This window comes from Saccopteryx leptura, chromosome 4 (assembly GCF_036850995.1).
Source record: "Saccopteryx leptura isolate mSacLep1 chromosome 4, mSacLep1_pri_phased_curated, whole genome shotgun sequence".
NCBI lineage: Eukaryota > Metazoa > Chordata > Mammalia > Chiroptera > Emballonuridae > Saccopteryx > Saccopteryx leptura.
In genome coordinates this window covers 197,343,669-197,357,109 of record NC_089506.1, presented here as the reverse complement: position 1 = coordinate 197,357,109, position 13,441 = coordinate 197,343,669, and the positions used below count along the sequence as shown (strand labels likewise).

Genomic DNA, 13,441 nt, shown 5'->3' with positions numbered 1-13,441 from the left:
TCAACCTCGGCTCTAGCTCCCGCGCGCTCAGGCAGAGCGGGGCGGGCGTTGCAGGCGGCCTCCAGGCCCCCGAGGGGCCCGCTGGGGAGGAGGCCGTAGCTGCATGGAGTTTCTAGGGCGCGCAACTCCAGCGGGGCCTCGGCCACTGGGCTCAGGGGCGCAGCGAGGCAGCAGCGCACATGGGCTGAGCCCGCGCGCCAGGGCTCTGCACGGCCAGCGGGAGCGGGAGGGGTAGAGGAGCGCGCCGTGCCGGGGTGCGGGGCACACGTCCCCAGACGGGAGCGGAGGACAAGGACAGGGAGGCACGCGCCCAGAGAGCGCTCCGAGCCGACGAGGGGCTCGCGCCGGCTGGGCACGCGCTAGGAGAGCGGCCCGGGGCGCCGTGGGAGCCGGCGGCAGCGAGGATGCCGGCGCAGCGACGCGGCTGCCGGCTGGGGGTGTGAGCGCGCGGCGGAGAGCTGCCCGCCGGCGCCCGCATCCGCGCCGCCCCCTCCCTGCGGGCCTCGGAGGGAGCCCCCTGCGCCGCGCCGAGGCACCTTGGAAACCGGGCTTCGGGGCTGCGGGCCCGCGCGGCCAGCCCCGGCCCTGCGAGAGGTGAGTGCCGCCGCCCGCTGGCTCCCTGCCCTCGCCTTACCCTGACGTTCTCGCCCCTCTCCACGGTGCCCGAAGCCCGCAGCTGTCACTGGCCCCAGTCCCCGGAGTGGGTGGGCGGGAGGGCAGCGGACAATACCTCTCATACCTGTTGGCCCAGGCAGAGGGCATCTCAGCTCGTCTGAGCCACCTTGCTCTCCCTTGGGGTGGCTCCTGGACGCCCGCCCGGGGGCGTGGGGCTGGGAAAGGGTCGTGGGTGTCCCATTCGGGTGTTCAGGAGCTTTGCGGGCTGTAGGCTGGGAGCCGGGCGCCTGGGCGGTGGGAAAGGAAAGGAAAGGAGGGCAGGGAAACCGCACCACAGCCCAGGTGGGAGAGCAGCGCGGCTCCCAGGTCTTCGGGAAGCCGGGAGTCATGGCGATCAGGGGAGGTGGGAGGCAGGAGGCAGGATTCCCTCCATCTCCAGCCCCAGCGCGGGCTGCTAGCTTTCCTGGGCGCACGCTCCTCGCCACTACGGATCGGATCGGGGTCCGGGGTCCTGCAGAGTGCGGGATAACCCGGGAGGCCTCTGGCAGCCCAGACTGGGACCTGGATGCTGCCCAGCTGGCCCCTCGGCCCCTCGGCCCCGAGCAGCTCCAGGAGTCCGGTGCCTGGGTAGCGGCGGGCTCCGGCTCTCAGGGTGGTTTGGGTTGAACGCGCGTTCCAGCCTCCCTGGACTGGCGCCACGGGGAGTGAACTTCCTCAGACTTGGCCTGAGGACGTCTAGGCAGCAGCAGGTAGCTCTGGGTCCCGGGCCGGGGGCTGGGGCGAACGGGGAACATCTTACACCGCGTCACACCGACGGGATGATAGCGCGGCAGGTGGACCAAGGGGCTGGCTTTGCCTCCCAGGTGCCAGCCACGTGCGTCCTCTGCCCCTACCCGCAGCGGCGTTTCCCACTGCTCTTTTTGCTTTGGGGAGGAGTGTGTCAGGAAGGCGCCTTCCCTTGCCATTGGTTTGAAGCCCTCAGCCCAGGTGAAACGGTGACTGCAGTTCCTTAGGTGCCAAGACTGGGGCGCCATCCCCAGTCCCTGAGCCCGTTTTTCCGCAGGAAAAGGACACTTTCCTGAGCTCAGAGAAGAGCGGCTCCGTACTGACTGCGAGGCTGTGTTGGGTCGTGAAGTCTGGTTAGTATTTATAATAACGATTCTAGAAGAGCAGCCTCGGGGTAGAGGTGAGGTGACCTTCTCCAGAAGAATGGTTAGATTCCCACCCTCTGTATGTCCAGACACACCCAGCATTTGTGCAACTGTGAACACTCATAACGCAGGACTTCCATGTTCTGCTTGTTTAACTGCTGACTTTTATTCAAAAAGATAAACTCTTTTTTGTCAATTCAGGCATCAGATCTTTGGAAAGGGTTTTAAAGCCATTTGGTGTGAAATTGTCTTGAGGCTAGAGGCTAGAGCGGGACAGTTTGTGTGTGTGTGTGTGTGTGTGTGTGTGTGTGTGTGTGTGTGTGTGTGTGTGTGTTTTAAACCAAAGCCGGACTCTAGCCCTCCTCCTTGGCTTGTTGGTTTTTATTTCATCTTTGTGGGTTGGATGTAAGTGTTGGTGGAGTCTCAATTTTATTTGCCACTTATTTATCTGAGGCTTTTACTGAAGCCTAGATGGCAACTGAGACCCGCCCTGTGCTCGCAGCTCAGCTGTGACACCCAGTCGAGGGTTCGTTCCTGGGCTCCAGCAGCCGCACAGCTGTGCCAGTCCCTTAGGCCGTCGGTGGTGGCCCCCCTCAGTGCCCCGTGGATGCCCCTGGGCTGCGCTCCTCCAACGGCCCCTTCTGCTGGACACCCAACAGCGTGGCCCTCGCTCTGTGTTCTCTGCGGACGGGGTGGGTTTTTCGTGGCACTAGCTGTCTGAGGAACAGCTCTGTTTACTGAGGAGCTGGTCTCTGACCCTGAAGTTGGTTACTGGATATATCCAAGTGGAGTAATGAAAACAAAACTCTCAGGAAACCCAATCCCGAGGCTATTTTATTGGAAGAGCACTAAATCCTCTTAGAATTGTTCATCAAGATCACCTTTCTCTGAACTCGGAACGAAACTATTGCCAGTAATCAGGCCTTCAGTGCGGGTGGAGAATGAGGGCTTTTTAGAAAGAAAACAATTTAAATCAGCTGGTTCTGTGGAGACAATGATGGGCAAGAAGACTTGATGAAGATGCACCACTTCCTTTCCTCTCGAAGGAGTGGTGGGAGTTGGGATGGAATAAGGGCGTGTGTATGTGTGTGTGTGTGCGTGTGTTTGTGTGTGTGTGTGTGTGTGTGTGTGTGAGACAGCTGCGTGGTTGACTTTAATATTTATCTCCATGGTGGAAGGCCTCTGATCAGTGCTTAATATTGGGGGAGGTTGGGCTCCAATCTAGAAATCTCTGTTCCATACCAAGAGGACAGTGGGTCAGCAGCCGGCGAGAGAGGTGTCTGTGCACTGGTACTTACTTGAGCCTGCAGGCCACGCCTTCCAGCTCAGTCCTCTACTGACAGCCCAGGCAGTGCTCTTGGGTAGCAGAAGGGGGCGCTAGTTCTTATACTGAGAGAAGTTCTTGTGGTTCTGATAGAACTTGGGATATTTAAGGTCTTCCAAGACCCTCTCTTTTTTAAAATTTAATTTTTATTGATTTTAGAGAGACAGAGAAAGGAAGGGAGAGAGAGAAATATCATTCATTTGTTATTCTACTTAGTTGTAAATTCCTTGGTCGCTTCCAGTATGTGCCCAGACCAGGAATGGAACCCACAACCTTGATGTTTCGTGAGGACTCTCTAACCCATTGACCTAACCAGCCAGGGCCCAAAGACCCTCTTAACTCAGATTTCTGAGCCTCTACTTGGTACAAGCCACTTGCACACATTTGAGCTCACATAATACTCATTTTTCATATTTGGAAACTGATGCTAAGGGAAGTTAAATGACTCTCCTCGGTAAATAACTTGACTTAGCTTGTGAGTAAGGGGCAGGGCTATAGTTTGATTCTAAGAGGCTGGGCTTTCTCAGTCTGCGGCTCTTTCCACACTGCTGCTTATTATCTGAAGAGTATTTTAGTAACCTCTGACCTTTGGTGCCTCTTTTAGAGTCAGAACCGTAGTTGGTGTCCTGTCTGTGTTTGCCGAACCAATCTAGGTCAGCATCTTATTCCTCATCCCTGATGAGGAAGCTCAGGCATCGGGGGCGGGAGGGGGGAGCGGACTGTGTACAGTGGGGCAGAGGAGGGGCCCTGCCCTCCAGCGGTGCCCATTCTCCAGCCATGTGAGGTTCAGTTCAGATTTGGTTTGATTACAGGCTACTGCTTCTTTGTTTGTTTTCATGTTTCCAATCTGTGCTCACATTAGTATGGGGTGGATGGCGTCTTTAACTTTCACTCGAGGCTTATGCTAATGTAGTCAGAGTGTCTGAAATGTGCTTTCATGGGTGGAGAACCATTAGGCAGTGCAATAAGCAATAGCCTCCAATGCTTGTTAAAACTGTATGAGTCCTGGCTATCAAGCAATGAAACCATCTTCAAGATGGGCGGAACCTAGACTGATCCTTTAGTTGCTCATTTTGAGAGTAATTCTGAATTGTGGTTAGAAAGGAGGAAATTGAAAACGCAATTGTTGCTTCCAACCTGCAGTTTTTAAAGTGAATTATGTTTTTAATCATTTTAAGAAAATCATCTAACAAGTGGTAAGTTAACACATCATCTGACAAAAGTGTATTCAGTGCCTATTATGTGGTATGGATATTGAGATAAATATGACACAGTGCCTGTCATCAAAATATGCACAGACCACGTATTGGGGCACAGGCCTGTGAGCAGCGACCCAGGCAGCTCTCCTAGGTGGGAAGTGATGTCCGAGCTGAGCTTAGAGGGCGAGGATGAAGTCGTCAGCCTTAAGTGGGTATCCCAGTGCAGAGGAAAGAGGGTGGGCACAGGGCGAGAGGCAAGAAAACAGAAAATATGAGGAAGCAGCTGCTCGTTTGGAGTTCCTGGAGCTTAAAGGTTGAGGCAGGGAGTGGCGAGAGAAGAGGCTGGAATGACGATGGAGGCTTTTGGTCAGGACATGGGGCTCTTCAGCACGGTCAGATTTGAGTTTTAGGTCAGACTGGTTGGGGACCTTGTGGAGAGTGGATGTGGCAGGAGGAAGACCAGAGGTGTGGCTTCCAGTGAGGCGGCTTGTGCTGAGGCCATGTGGGGGGATGGAGTAGAAGAGATTCTCAGGGTTCCTGGGTTTCATGCAGCAGAAACCAACTCTGTCCAATGACTAGAGCACAGAGAATGTATCAGTAGTATTGATGGGAACCCACAGGACTGAGGACTGAAGAAGCCAGGCTTGGAGCAGACAGGAATTAGGCAGTTGAGGGGATCTTGGTGGCAGGAATTACCTATGGTTTCCTTTAGGTGACACTATGGGAGCAAATGGTCTCCTTTTCCTCCTCCATCACCATCATCACCAACACCAACACCATCACTGTCACCATCGCCATCACCATCATCATTGTCATTATTATTGTCATCATTATGGTATTATTCTGCTGCATTCAAAATGCTCAGATAAATGTCCACTTGGCATAGCTTTGGGTCTTCATATCTAGTAGCAGTTTTCTGAATGGTCATTGAAGTGGGGAGGGGTAGTTTTCTGAAAGGATCTGCAATGATCCTGTGAAAACCCAGTGACTTAGATGTTGGGCTTGTCTTCCACAGGAGGGGAAGTTGGTGAGACTTACTGATGAGTTGGTCACACTGGGTTTCTGATTTAGGTAATGGGGTGGATTGAAAAAAATGAAACTGTGACCAAGAGTAAACTCACTTTTTTTCCCGCCTGTAGGACAGTGGGCAGCTCTGAGTGACCAGGATGCTTGAGAAGGTGACGACCTATTTTTAAAAGTCTCATTAAGGGGCTGTGCTGCTGTCAATAAGACCATTTAAGTAGTTACTTTATCTCATGCCCCACAAAGCTGAGATACTTTGAATACATTTTCATTCATTCAGCCACTAGTTATTATGCATCTCTGGCTTAGGTACTGGGGAAAATGGTGAATTAGACAGAGGTCGTATACTCCTATTCTAGTGGTATAAAACAATAAAAAAATAAAGATAGAAAATAAAACTAGATGATAAAACAGAGACAGGTGCAGTGGTTCCTTCAGATTAGGCAGTCTAGAAAGTTCTCACTGAGGAGCCACGTTTCATCAGGGTACGCTGAGGGAAAGGTCTAGAGAAGAACGTCCAGGCAGTGGGAGCATCCAGTGCAAAGGTCCTGAAGTATGAGCAAGCTGAATGCATTAGAGGAACAGGAAAGAGGCTTATATGGCAGGAGATGAGTTCAGAGAAGCAGGGACTAGTTCATGGAGGGCCTCAGAGGTCACCTTGTTTGAGTTTGATACTGAGTTTTATGGGAGCCAGTGGAGGCTTTTAAATGGGGGAGTGTAGTGACAAATTGTTTTCAAAAGATCCCACTGGCACCTGAGCATTCTGTATGCATTGTCTTGCTACAATAGAGTCTTTGTTAGAGTATAAAATGAAATATGTAATATTTAAGAGTAACAGATGGAGAGAAAATGCTTCGGTGACCTTAATTTAGTGGTTTCTAATGTACCAATTAAATATAGGTACAGACAACCACATTTTAGAAGAATAATGAAAATAAGTGAGCTAAAAATGTTTGCACTGTCCAAAGATGTTGGAATTTGAATGATTTTTATTTTTTTTGAAAATGAGCACCCGACCTGTGGTGGCGCAGTGGATAAAACGTTGACCTGGAATGCTGAGGTTGCCGGTTCAAAACCCTGGGCTTGCCTGGTCAAGGCACATATGGGGAGTTCATGCTTCCTGCTTCTCCCCCTTTTTCTCTCTCTCCTCTCTACAATGAATAAAGAAAATCTAAAAAAAAGAAAGAGAGAAAATGAGCACATACTTATTTTGTAATCAGAAAAAAAATTGATTGAAAATATAGATACTGATGACCACAAATGTCTTGAATGGGGTGTTGTGACAAGTGTACTAATTTTTCCTACCATTTCATTTCTAGAAATATTTTGCACCAGCTGCCCCAATGGGCGGCTCTTTGTTTTTTTATTTTATTTTATTTTATTTTATTTTTTTTTACAGAGAGAGAGAATCAGAGAGAGGGATTGATAGGGACAGACAGACAGGAACAAAGAAAGATGAGAAGAATCAATTATCAGTTTTTCGTTGCGACACCTTAGTTGTTCATTGATTGCTTTCTCATATGTGCCTTGACTGTGGGGCTACTTACAGCAGACCGAGTAACCCCTTGCTCGAGCCAGTGACCTTGGGTCCAAGCTGGTGAGCTTTGCTCAAACCAGATGAGCCCATGCTCAAGCTGGTGACCTCGGGGTCTCGAACCTGGATCCTCTGCATCCCAGTCCGATGCTCTATCCACTGTGCCACTGCCTGGTCAGGCTGTTTTATTCTTAAAACATATTTTTAGTTATGAAAGTAGAAGTCTTTTTTAAAAAATTAAAGCAATACATAAAGCTTACATTAAAAAACGATTGCACTTTTCTGCACCCTCATTCCCAGACCATTTCTATACATCTATTGTTAGAACTTTTTTCTATGCATTTGAAATATAGTTCTATATTTTGTTGAAGGATTTTGGAATATTGCTGTAACAAGTTACCCTAGAGCCAAATTACTCCCCCAAATTCCTTCCTCTATAGCTTGAAACCTTGATGACCCCCCTCCCCCTTCCACTCGAAACAAAGCCATTAGGAAACTTGAATATATAGCTTAGCTAGGAGCAACTGTCTTTTCTTTTTAGTAGTCAGAGTGTTCACCAAAAGTATGCTTTATACTTATAAAGAATAGAGCAATTAAATATTCATTAAAAGTTTATTTCTGAGCATTTAAACATATTGCTCTAATGTTTGTGTCTAAAGTTGGTGGTGTCATGATTACAAATCACTTGCAGTTTTTCATTAACAAAGGTTAGCCAATATGAAAACTTAGAAGTGCAAAGCAGGGAGCTTCGCTAATTGTTTTGGTGACATGTTTATTACTGTGGAATACTATCCTTTGAAAACAAGAAAAGGAAACCATTCAATGAAGTGTGACTTAGAGCCATGGACATGTTTGGGAAGAGCTAGCTGTGTGGTCTCACCATGCAGACAGGGCGTGGGGTGAAGTGTTGGGAATGAAACTCAGTGTTCGTGTAATTGAACAGTGTCAGATTGGTCTCATTATGCGACTCAGCAGAATTACTACTTTCTCATCATTATTTTAATTACACACTTCCTGTCTTGGTGAAGAGAAGAGCAAATATGTGCTTAGAAGGGAACGATTGTAAAGTAGAAGAACCATGGAGTTTAAGGGGGAGCAGGGACCTGGTTATCTCATTTTACAGATGGGAAAAATGAAGACCAGAGGGAGTCAACGACATGCACCTGTCAAACATGGGTTCGCTTACTCTTTGTACCCCTTCCCTACACTCCGCAGTAGCTCTCCGTTGTTAGAAAATGTGTTTATTTTGGTAAACCCAAGAATTAGGAAAGCTCTCTGAACCTGATGAAAGATGGGAGGGTGTTTGAGCTGTTCATTCGTTCTGTAAAGTGTAATCTGTTTGTGTACTGATACCAGGCCCGACTGCTGTGTAAACATTTTTACAGCCTGGTAAAACCTCAAACATCTGTACTGCACATTGGTGTAGCATTGCAGCCTCCAGCATTCCTACTGCTTGTTCTTACGACCAGTTGTTCTGTTGTTTAATCTGCTTTATAGTTGACAATTCATTTTATACATAGACTCACAGACACACATTCCGTATCCAGCAGGAAGTGACAAGTACTGCTCTACCTTCGATCGTTAGTATCTCCCCGTTTTACATATGAAGAAATGAAGATGCACTGAGGTCGGATAACTTGCCCAGGGTCCCAGGTTAGCCTGCGGTGGGTGGGAACCACCACCACCACCACCACTGCCTCGCTCCAGAGGCTGGTGACACGATGCTCACATCTCTACCTTCTCTTGCCTTTCGAAGACAAGCAAACATTCTGTAAGAAAGAGCAGAATCTGACTCTGTGAAATCATTTTAATAAGTTAAATCACTTTTTGTCTGGATAGACTGACTCATGGATGTGTAACTTGAAATATCTCTTCGCAGGGATTGTGTTTTCAAGTCTCTTTTGTGAGTTCTTTCCAATCCTGCCCTTCGTAAGTCACTTGCTGGTCGCAGGTCAAGGCCGGATCATCTTCCTTCCGCTGAGGCTGGTGGTTCTCTTTTTGACCCAATCCTCAAGTTAGTTGCACAGACGCTAACCTGCTTTGAGCTCTGTTAGGTCCAAGTACAGCTGGTTTCCAGCTGGGCCCTGTGTTATCTTTTAACAAACACAGAAGTTCTCTACTCACACACAAGATAAATGCTTCTTTCAAAAACCTAGAGGCACAGAATCCATGCGGCCCTCAAAGGGCAGGAATCACAGGGGAGGAATCACAAAATTAAAAAGGAGGGAAATATAAATGCTGGCAGACACTATGGTTCTCCACTCAGAGATCTCAGCCTTAAATGATTAGTTACAGGACAGGCTGACTCAGTATCTTGCACACCAGAAGGGACGGGACCAAGGTGCACTTGCCACAGACTCTTCTCCTCCTTCCATTTTAGCCTCTGGCCTTGGAGTCCATGTGCTGGGAGATCCCTACATGAGAAGTGTTCTGTCCTCTGACTTGGAAGAGTGCAGTTGCCGTGAGAATCAGGGAGAGAGAGAGAGAGAGCTAAAAACTAAAAGGTGGTTTTCTCTGGGAATGGCTACATCCTACGGGAGCTGTGAGGTCCGGGGAGTAACCTTAGACATGAAGGGAAATGCAAGAGGCAGGTCCTGACTTAGGATGGTGACCCGTCATCAATTAGAACTGCAGCGAGTGGAGTGGATGACCCTGCTGTGTTCTTGGGAAAGGTGATACAGACCTTTCCAGAGGAAAGTCGGCTGGCCCTGGATTTCAATTGTAGAACCTGAAGTGGAGAATTTAGTTCAGTGTTTCTCAAGTTTTGCTGCATGTGAGAATCTTCTGGGGAGCCTTAAAAATGTCCCAGTGCCCCATTGCATGCCAGACAAGTGACGTCAGATTCTTGGGAGGGATGGGACCCAGCCCCTCTGACTCTCCATAGAGTTATCTTTGGGAACCAATGAACCAGACAGCTTTTCTCAAAATGAGGTACCCTGAAGATCCCCTAGGGAGGTTGCTTAAACGCAAATTCTGATGCCCAGGTCTGGAGCAGGCCTGGAGCCTGCATTCCATCAAGCTCCAAGTGCCGCACTGGGAGGGCCAGGCCACGTAAGGAAATGAGCTTCCTGACTTGTTCCGCTTCAGACAGAGGGCTTCTGGAACCATTGTCTTTTCATGGGATTACAGCATCTTTGCTTCATTCTACATAGAGTTGGGGAACAAGGACCCTAGACCCTGGCTCTCCCCTTTATATATGCTACTCATAAAAATTAGGGGATCAGGCCCTGGCCGGTTGGCTCAGTGGTAGAGCGTCGGCCTGGCGTGCAGGAGTCCCAGATTCGATTCCTGGCCAGGGCACAAAGGAGAAGCGCCCATCTGCTTCTCCACCCCTCCCCCTCTCCTTCCTCTCTGTCTCTCTCTTCCCCTACTGCAGCTAGGGCTCCATTGGAGCAAAGTTGGCCCGGGCGCTGAGGATGGCTCTGTGGCCTCTGCCTCAGGTGCTAGAATGGCTCTGATTGTGGCAGAGCGATGCCCCAAGATGGGCAGAGCATCGCCCCCTGGTGGGCATGCCAGGTGGATCCCGGTCGGGCACATGCAGGAGTCTGTCTGACTGCCTCCCTGTTTCCAACTTCGGAAAAATACAAAAAAAAAAAATAGGGGATCAGAAACCATGCAGATACTCCAGTACTTTCAGCCTTTTATATACTGCATTTTCACCAATGAAATAAAAGTTGGTTTTGCATCTCATTTGCATAATCAAAAACTTTTTTTGACTTGTCGTTTGCTTTTCTGATGTTCTTGTTTCATGAAAAAAATAAAAAATGCTTCTTTTTTTAATTGCTTCATATTCATTTTGAAATACCTCCTAATTTTTGTGAGCGGTATATTATAAAGACTAGAGCCATTAACTATTCATTAAAAGTTCATCTCTGAACATTTAAACATATACTGGCTCTAGTATGGAGCCCAAAGTTGGTATCATAATTACAAATCCCTTGCACTTACTTATCCTTGAGAATTTAGTGTCTTCTCCTGCCCCTGGAGAGCTGCAAGGGACCCTAGCAATTATCTAGTCTAAACCACGCAGCTTTGAAAAGGAGGAAACAGATTTGTTCAGAATGGACAGATCATCAGGTGAGGGCTGCTGGGGACTTAAGACCAGGAGGAGGGACGTGGCAGGATGTGCTGCTCCCCATGCCGGGCAATCATGAGACAGAGGCACCCAGAAGGATTGAGGATGTAGTCACATTAAAAGCGCCTGTGCGTTGAGAGACGTTGCTGTTAATCATACCTGTGATTTTCCATCCCCTTCCTCCAGCCGACTTTAGTTAGCTACAGAGAAGCTTGACGAAGTTCTTTGCTTCCGTGGTTGGAGTTGACACCTTGACAGATGTGTGGCAGCTTGTCCCCAGGTGGGGAGCTGATGCAGGCTGCCCTACTTGATGCAAAATAATTACATTTACTGTTTTCACCCCAAATATTTTCCTCCTGTCATCGAAACAAATAGAGAACATTCTCGACATACAGGTTTCTTGAAGTCGTGGGGAATATGTTAAACTTGCTGTAAGAATAGTTCATAATTGATGTTCTTGGCATTTATCACCTAGCCGTGACGTGTTCAGCATATGATGACTAATAGATTATATTTTGCTGGATCCTTTTTGTCTGCCTTTTTTTTTTTTTCAACTATAGGCACCTGTTTCAGCATGTCAGTGTTCAAGGCACCTGTTTCAGCATTTCACTGTTGACAGGGACAATTTCCTGCCGCTCTCTTTAGGCTTTGGAAACTGACTTGACATGAAGGCTCAGGGACTGGAAGGGACATTGCTTTCTCAGGTGGTGTGTCGTGCCCTAGAAGATCAAGTCTTTAAATAGAGTCAGAAAAGACTTAGGGGCACATGAAAGTTAGCATAAAGATTCAGTATAATTATAGCTAATGGTTATGTAAGTGCTCCTCTCTAAGTGCTTCACATATGTTAACTCTCTGAATTCTCTCAACAACCCCGTGACATGAGGTAGATACCAGGACTGTCTCCATTTGTATAAATGAGGATACCTAAACAAAGAGAAGGATCCTGCTGAAAGTCATACAGCTAATGAGTAGTGAAACTTGCTTCATGCCTCTAAGACACCATGCTCTTAATGCCACTAGGCTACACTGCCTCTGTCACGCTGATTGTCCCGGATGCTTATTCCCTCACACCATTGGAGTGGGTCCTGCTGGTGTTGGCCCTGTCCCATTTCCCCAGCCTTTTCATTTCTAGCTCTCTGTAGATGTGTCCATTGATGGGCCCACATGGGGGCAAACCTTAGTTCATAAAGAAGAGAGTCACAGCAGTTGATAAGGTTGGAATGTCAGTTGGGGCAACCATGTATATGGTAAATCCCAGATACCTATTTTTGCATTTGACTTACTTCAGTGCTGGAGTCAATTTTGGCTTTCATTGTTTTCTGTTGGCCACCATTTGCTCATGTTGTCCTCCCAGGACTGGGGCTCTGCTGTGTACTGAGCATGGCAGTCTCTGCCTCGTTCCTGCTGGATCGTTCAGATGATTGGTTACGTTCCCCCAATATGAATTTCTAGTGAGGGTTCTGCCCCTGGGGGACTGATGGAACCCCATGAGTTCTCCCTCATTTCAGGTCTGGTCTCTGGACTGGATTTTCGGAGTCCATTCCTTGATTTGATTGCTCTGCCCTTAATCATGGGCCACCTGATGGCTCATTGTCTCCAGCTCATGCCCACTGTCTTGGTCATCAGCTTGCCTGGTCTTGGTGCTCCCATTCTTCTTGCTTGCCTGATGTTGCTGCCTAATTTTCACACTACAGCCTGTCCTTTAGTGGTTGGCATATTTTTTCTTTACAGGGGCAGATAGTAAGTATTTTAGGCTTTGTGAGTCATTACAGTCCTTGTTGTAATTACTCAGTTCTGTGGTTATAGCTGGAAAGCAACCATGGACAAAATGTAAATGAATGATTGGGGCTGTGTTGTAATAAAACTTTATTTACAAAGACAGAGGTGGACTTGATCTTGGCTATAGTTTGCTGATTCTGCTTCTGGATTACTGTTCACTCCCTCTTTCAGACTTCTAACCTGCAATGACCTGTGTCTTTAGAGGTCATTCGCAAGGCTAGTCTAGAACCCTCAATCACATTCTGAATTCTCTAGAACCCTGTACTTGTTGGCCTTTCCGGCCTATTGCTATATTCACTTTGTAATCCTTGACCTAGAATGATATTAACCATTCATTTTTTTTTTTTGAATGCCTGTGCCCTGTCCTTGGGCTGAAATGGGAGCAAAAATAGCATTTTTTAAATTTAGAAATTAAATTTAATGGGGTAACATTGATCAGTAAGAGTACATAGGTTTTAGCTGAACATCTCTATAACATTTGAACTGTTGATTGCATTGTGTGTCCATCAGCCAAAGTCAAATCTTTTTCTATCACTGTATATTTGTCCCTCATTATTCCCTTCCTCCCCACCCCCTCCCCAGGTTACCACTTAACTTTTTTTTTTTTGTATTTTTCTGAAGTTGGAAACGGGGAGGCAGTCAGACAGACTCCTGCATGTGCCTGACCGGGATCCACCCGGCACACCCACCAGGGGGCGATGCTCTGCCCATCTGGGGTGTCGCTCTGTTGTAACCAGAGCC

The 13,441-nt window shown here is 48.0% G+C and overlaps 1 protein-coding gene across 6 annotated transcripts in view; it reads left to right on the top strand.

Annotated features, from left to right (window-relative positions):
• The window catches only part of CALN1 (calneuron 1), a 528,997-nt gene that overhangs the window by 114,945 nt on the left and 400,611 nt on the right, over positions 1-13,441 (top strand). Inside the window, exon 1 of one of the 6 annotated variants that reach the window (XM_066382464.1) lies at positions 238-594. The exons of the other annotated variants lie outside the window; for them this stretch is intronic. The gene's annotated coding sequence lies outside the window, so the exon portion shown is untranslated. Of the gene's footprint in view, positions 1-237; positions 595-13,441 lie in introns of those variants that run through there. 6 annotated transcript variants of the gene reach the window in all.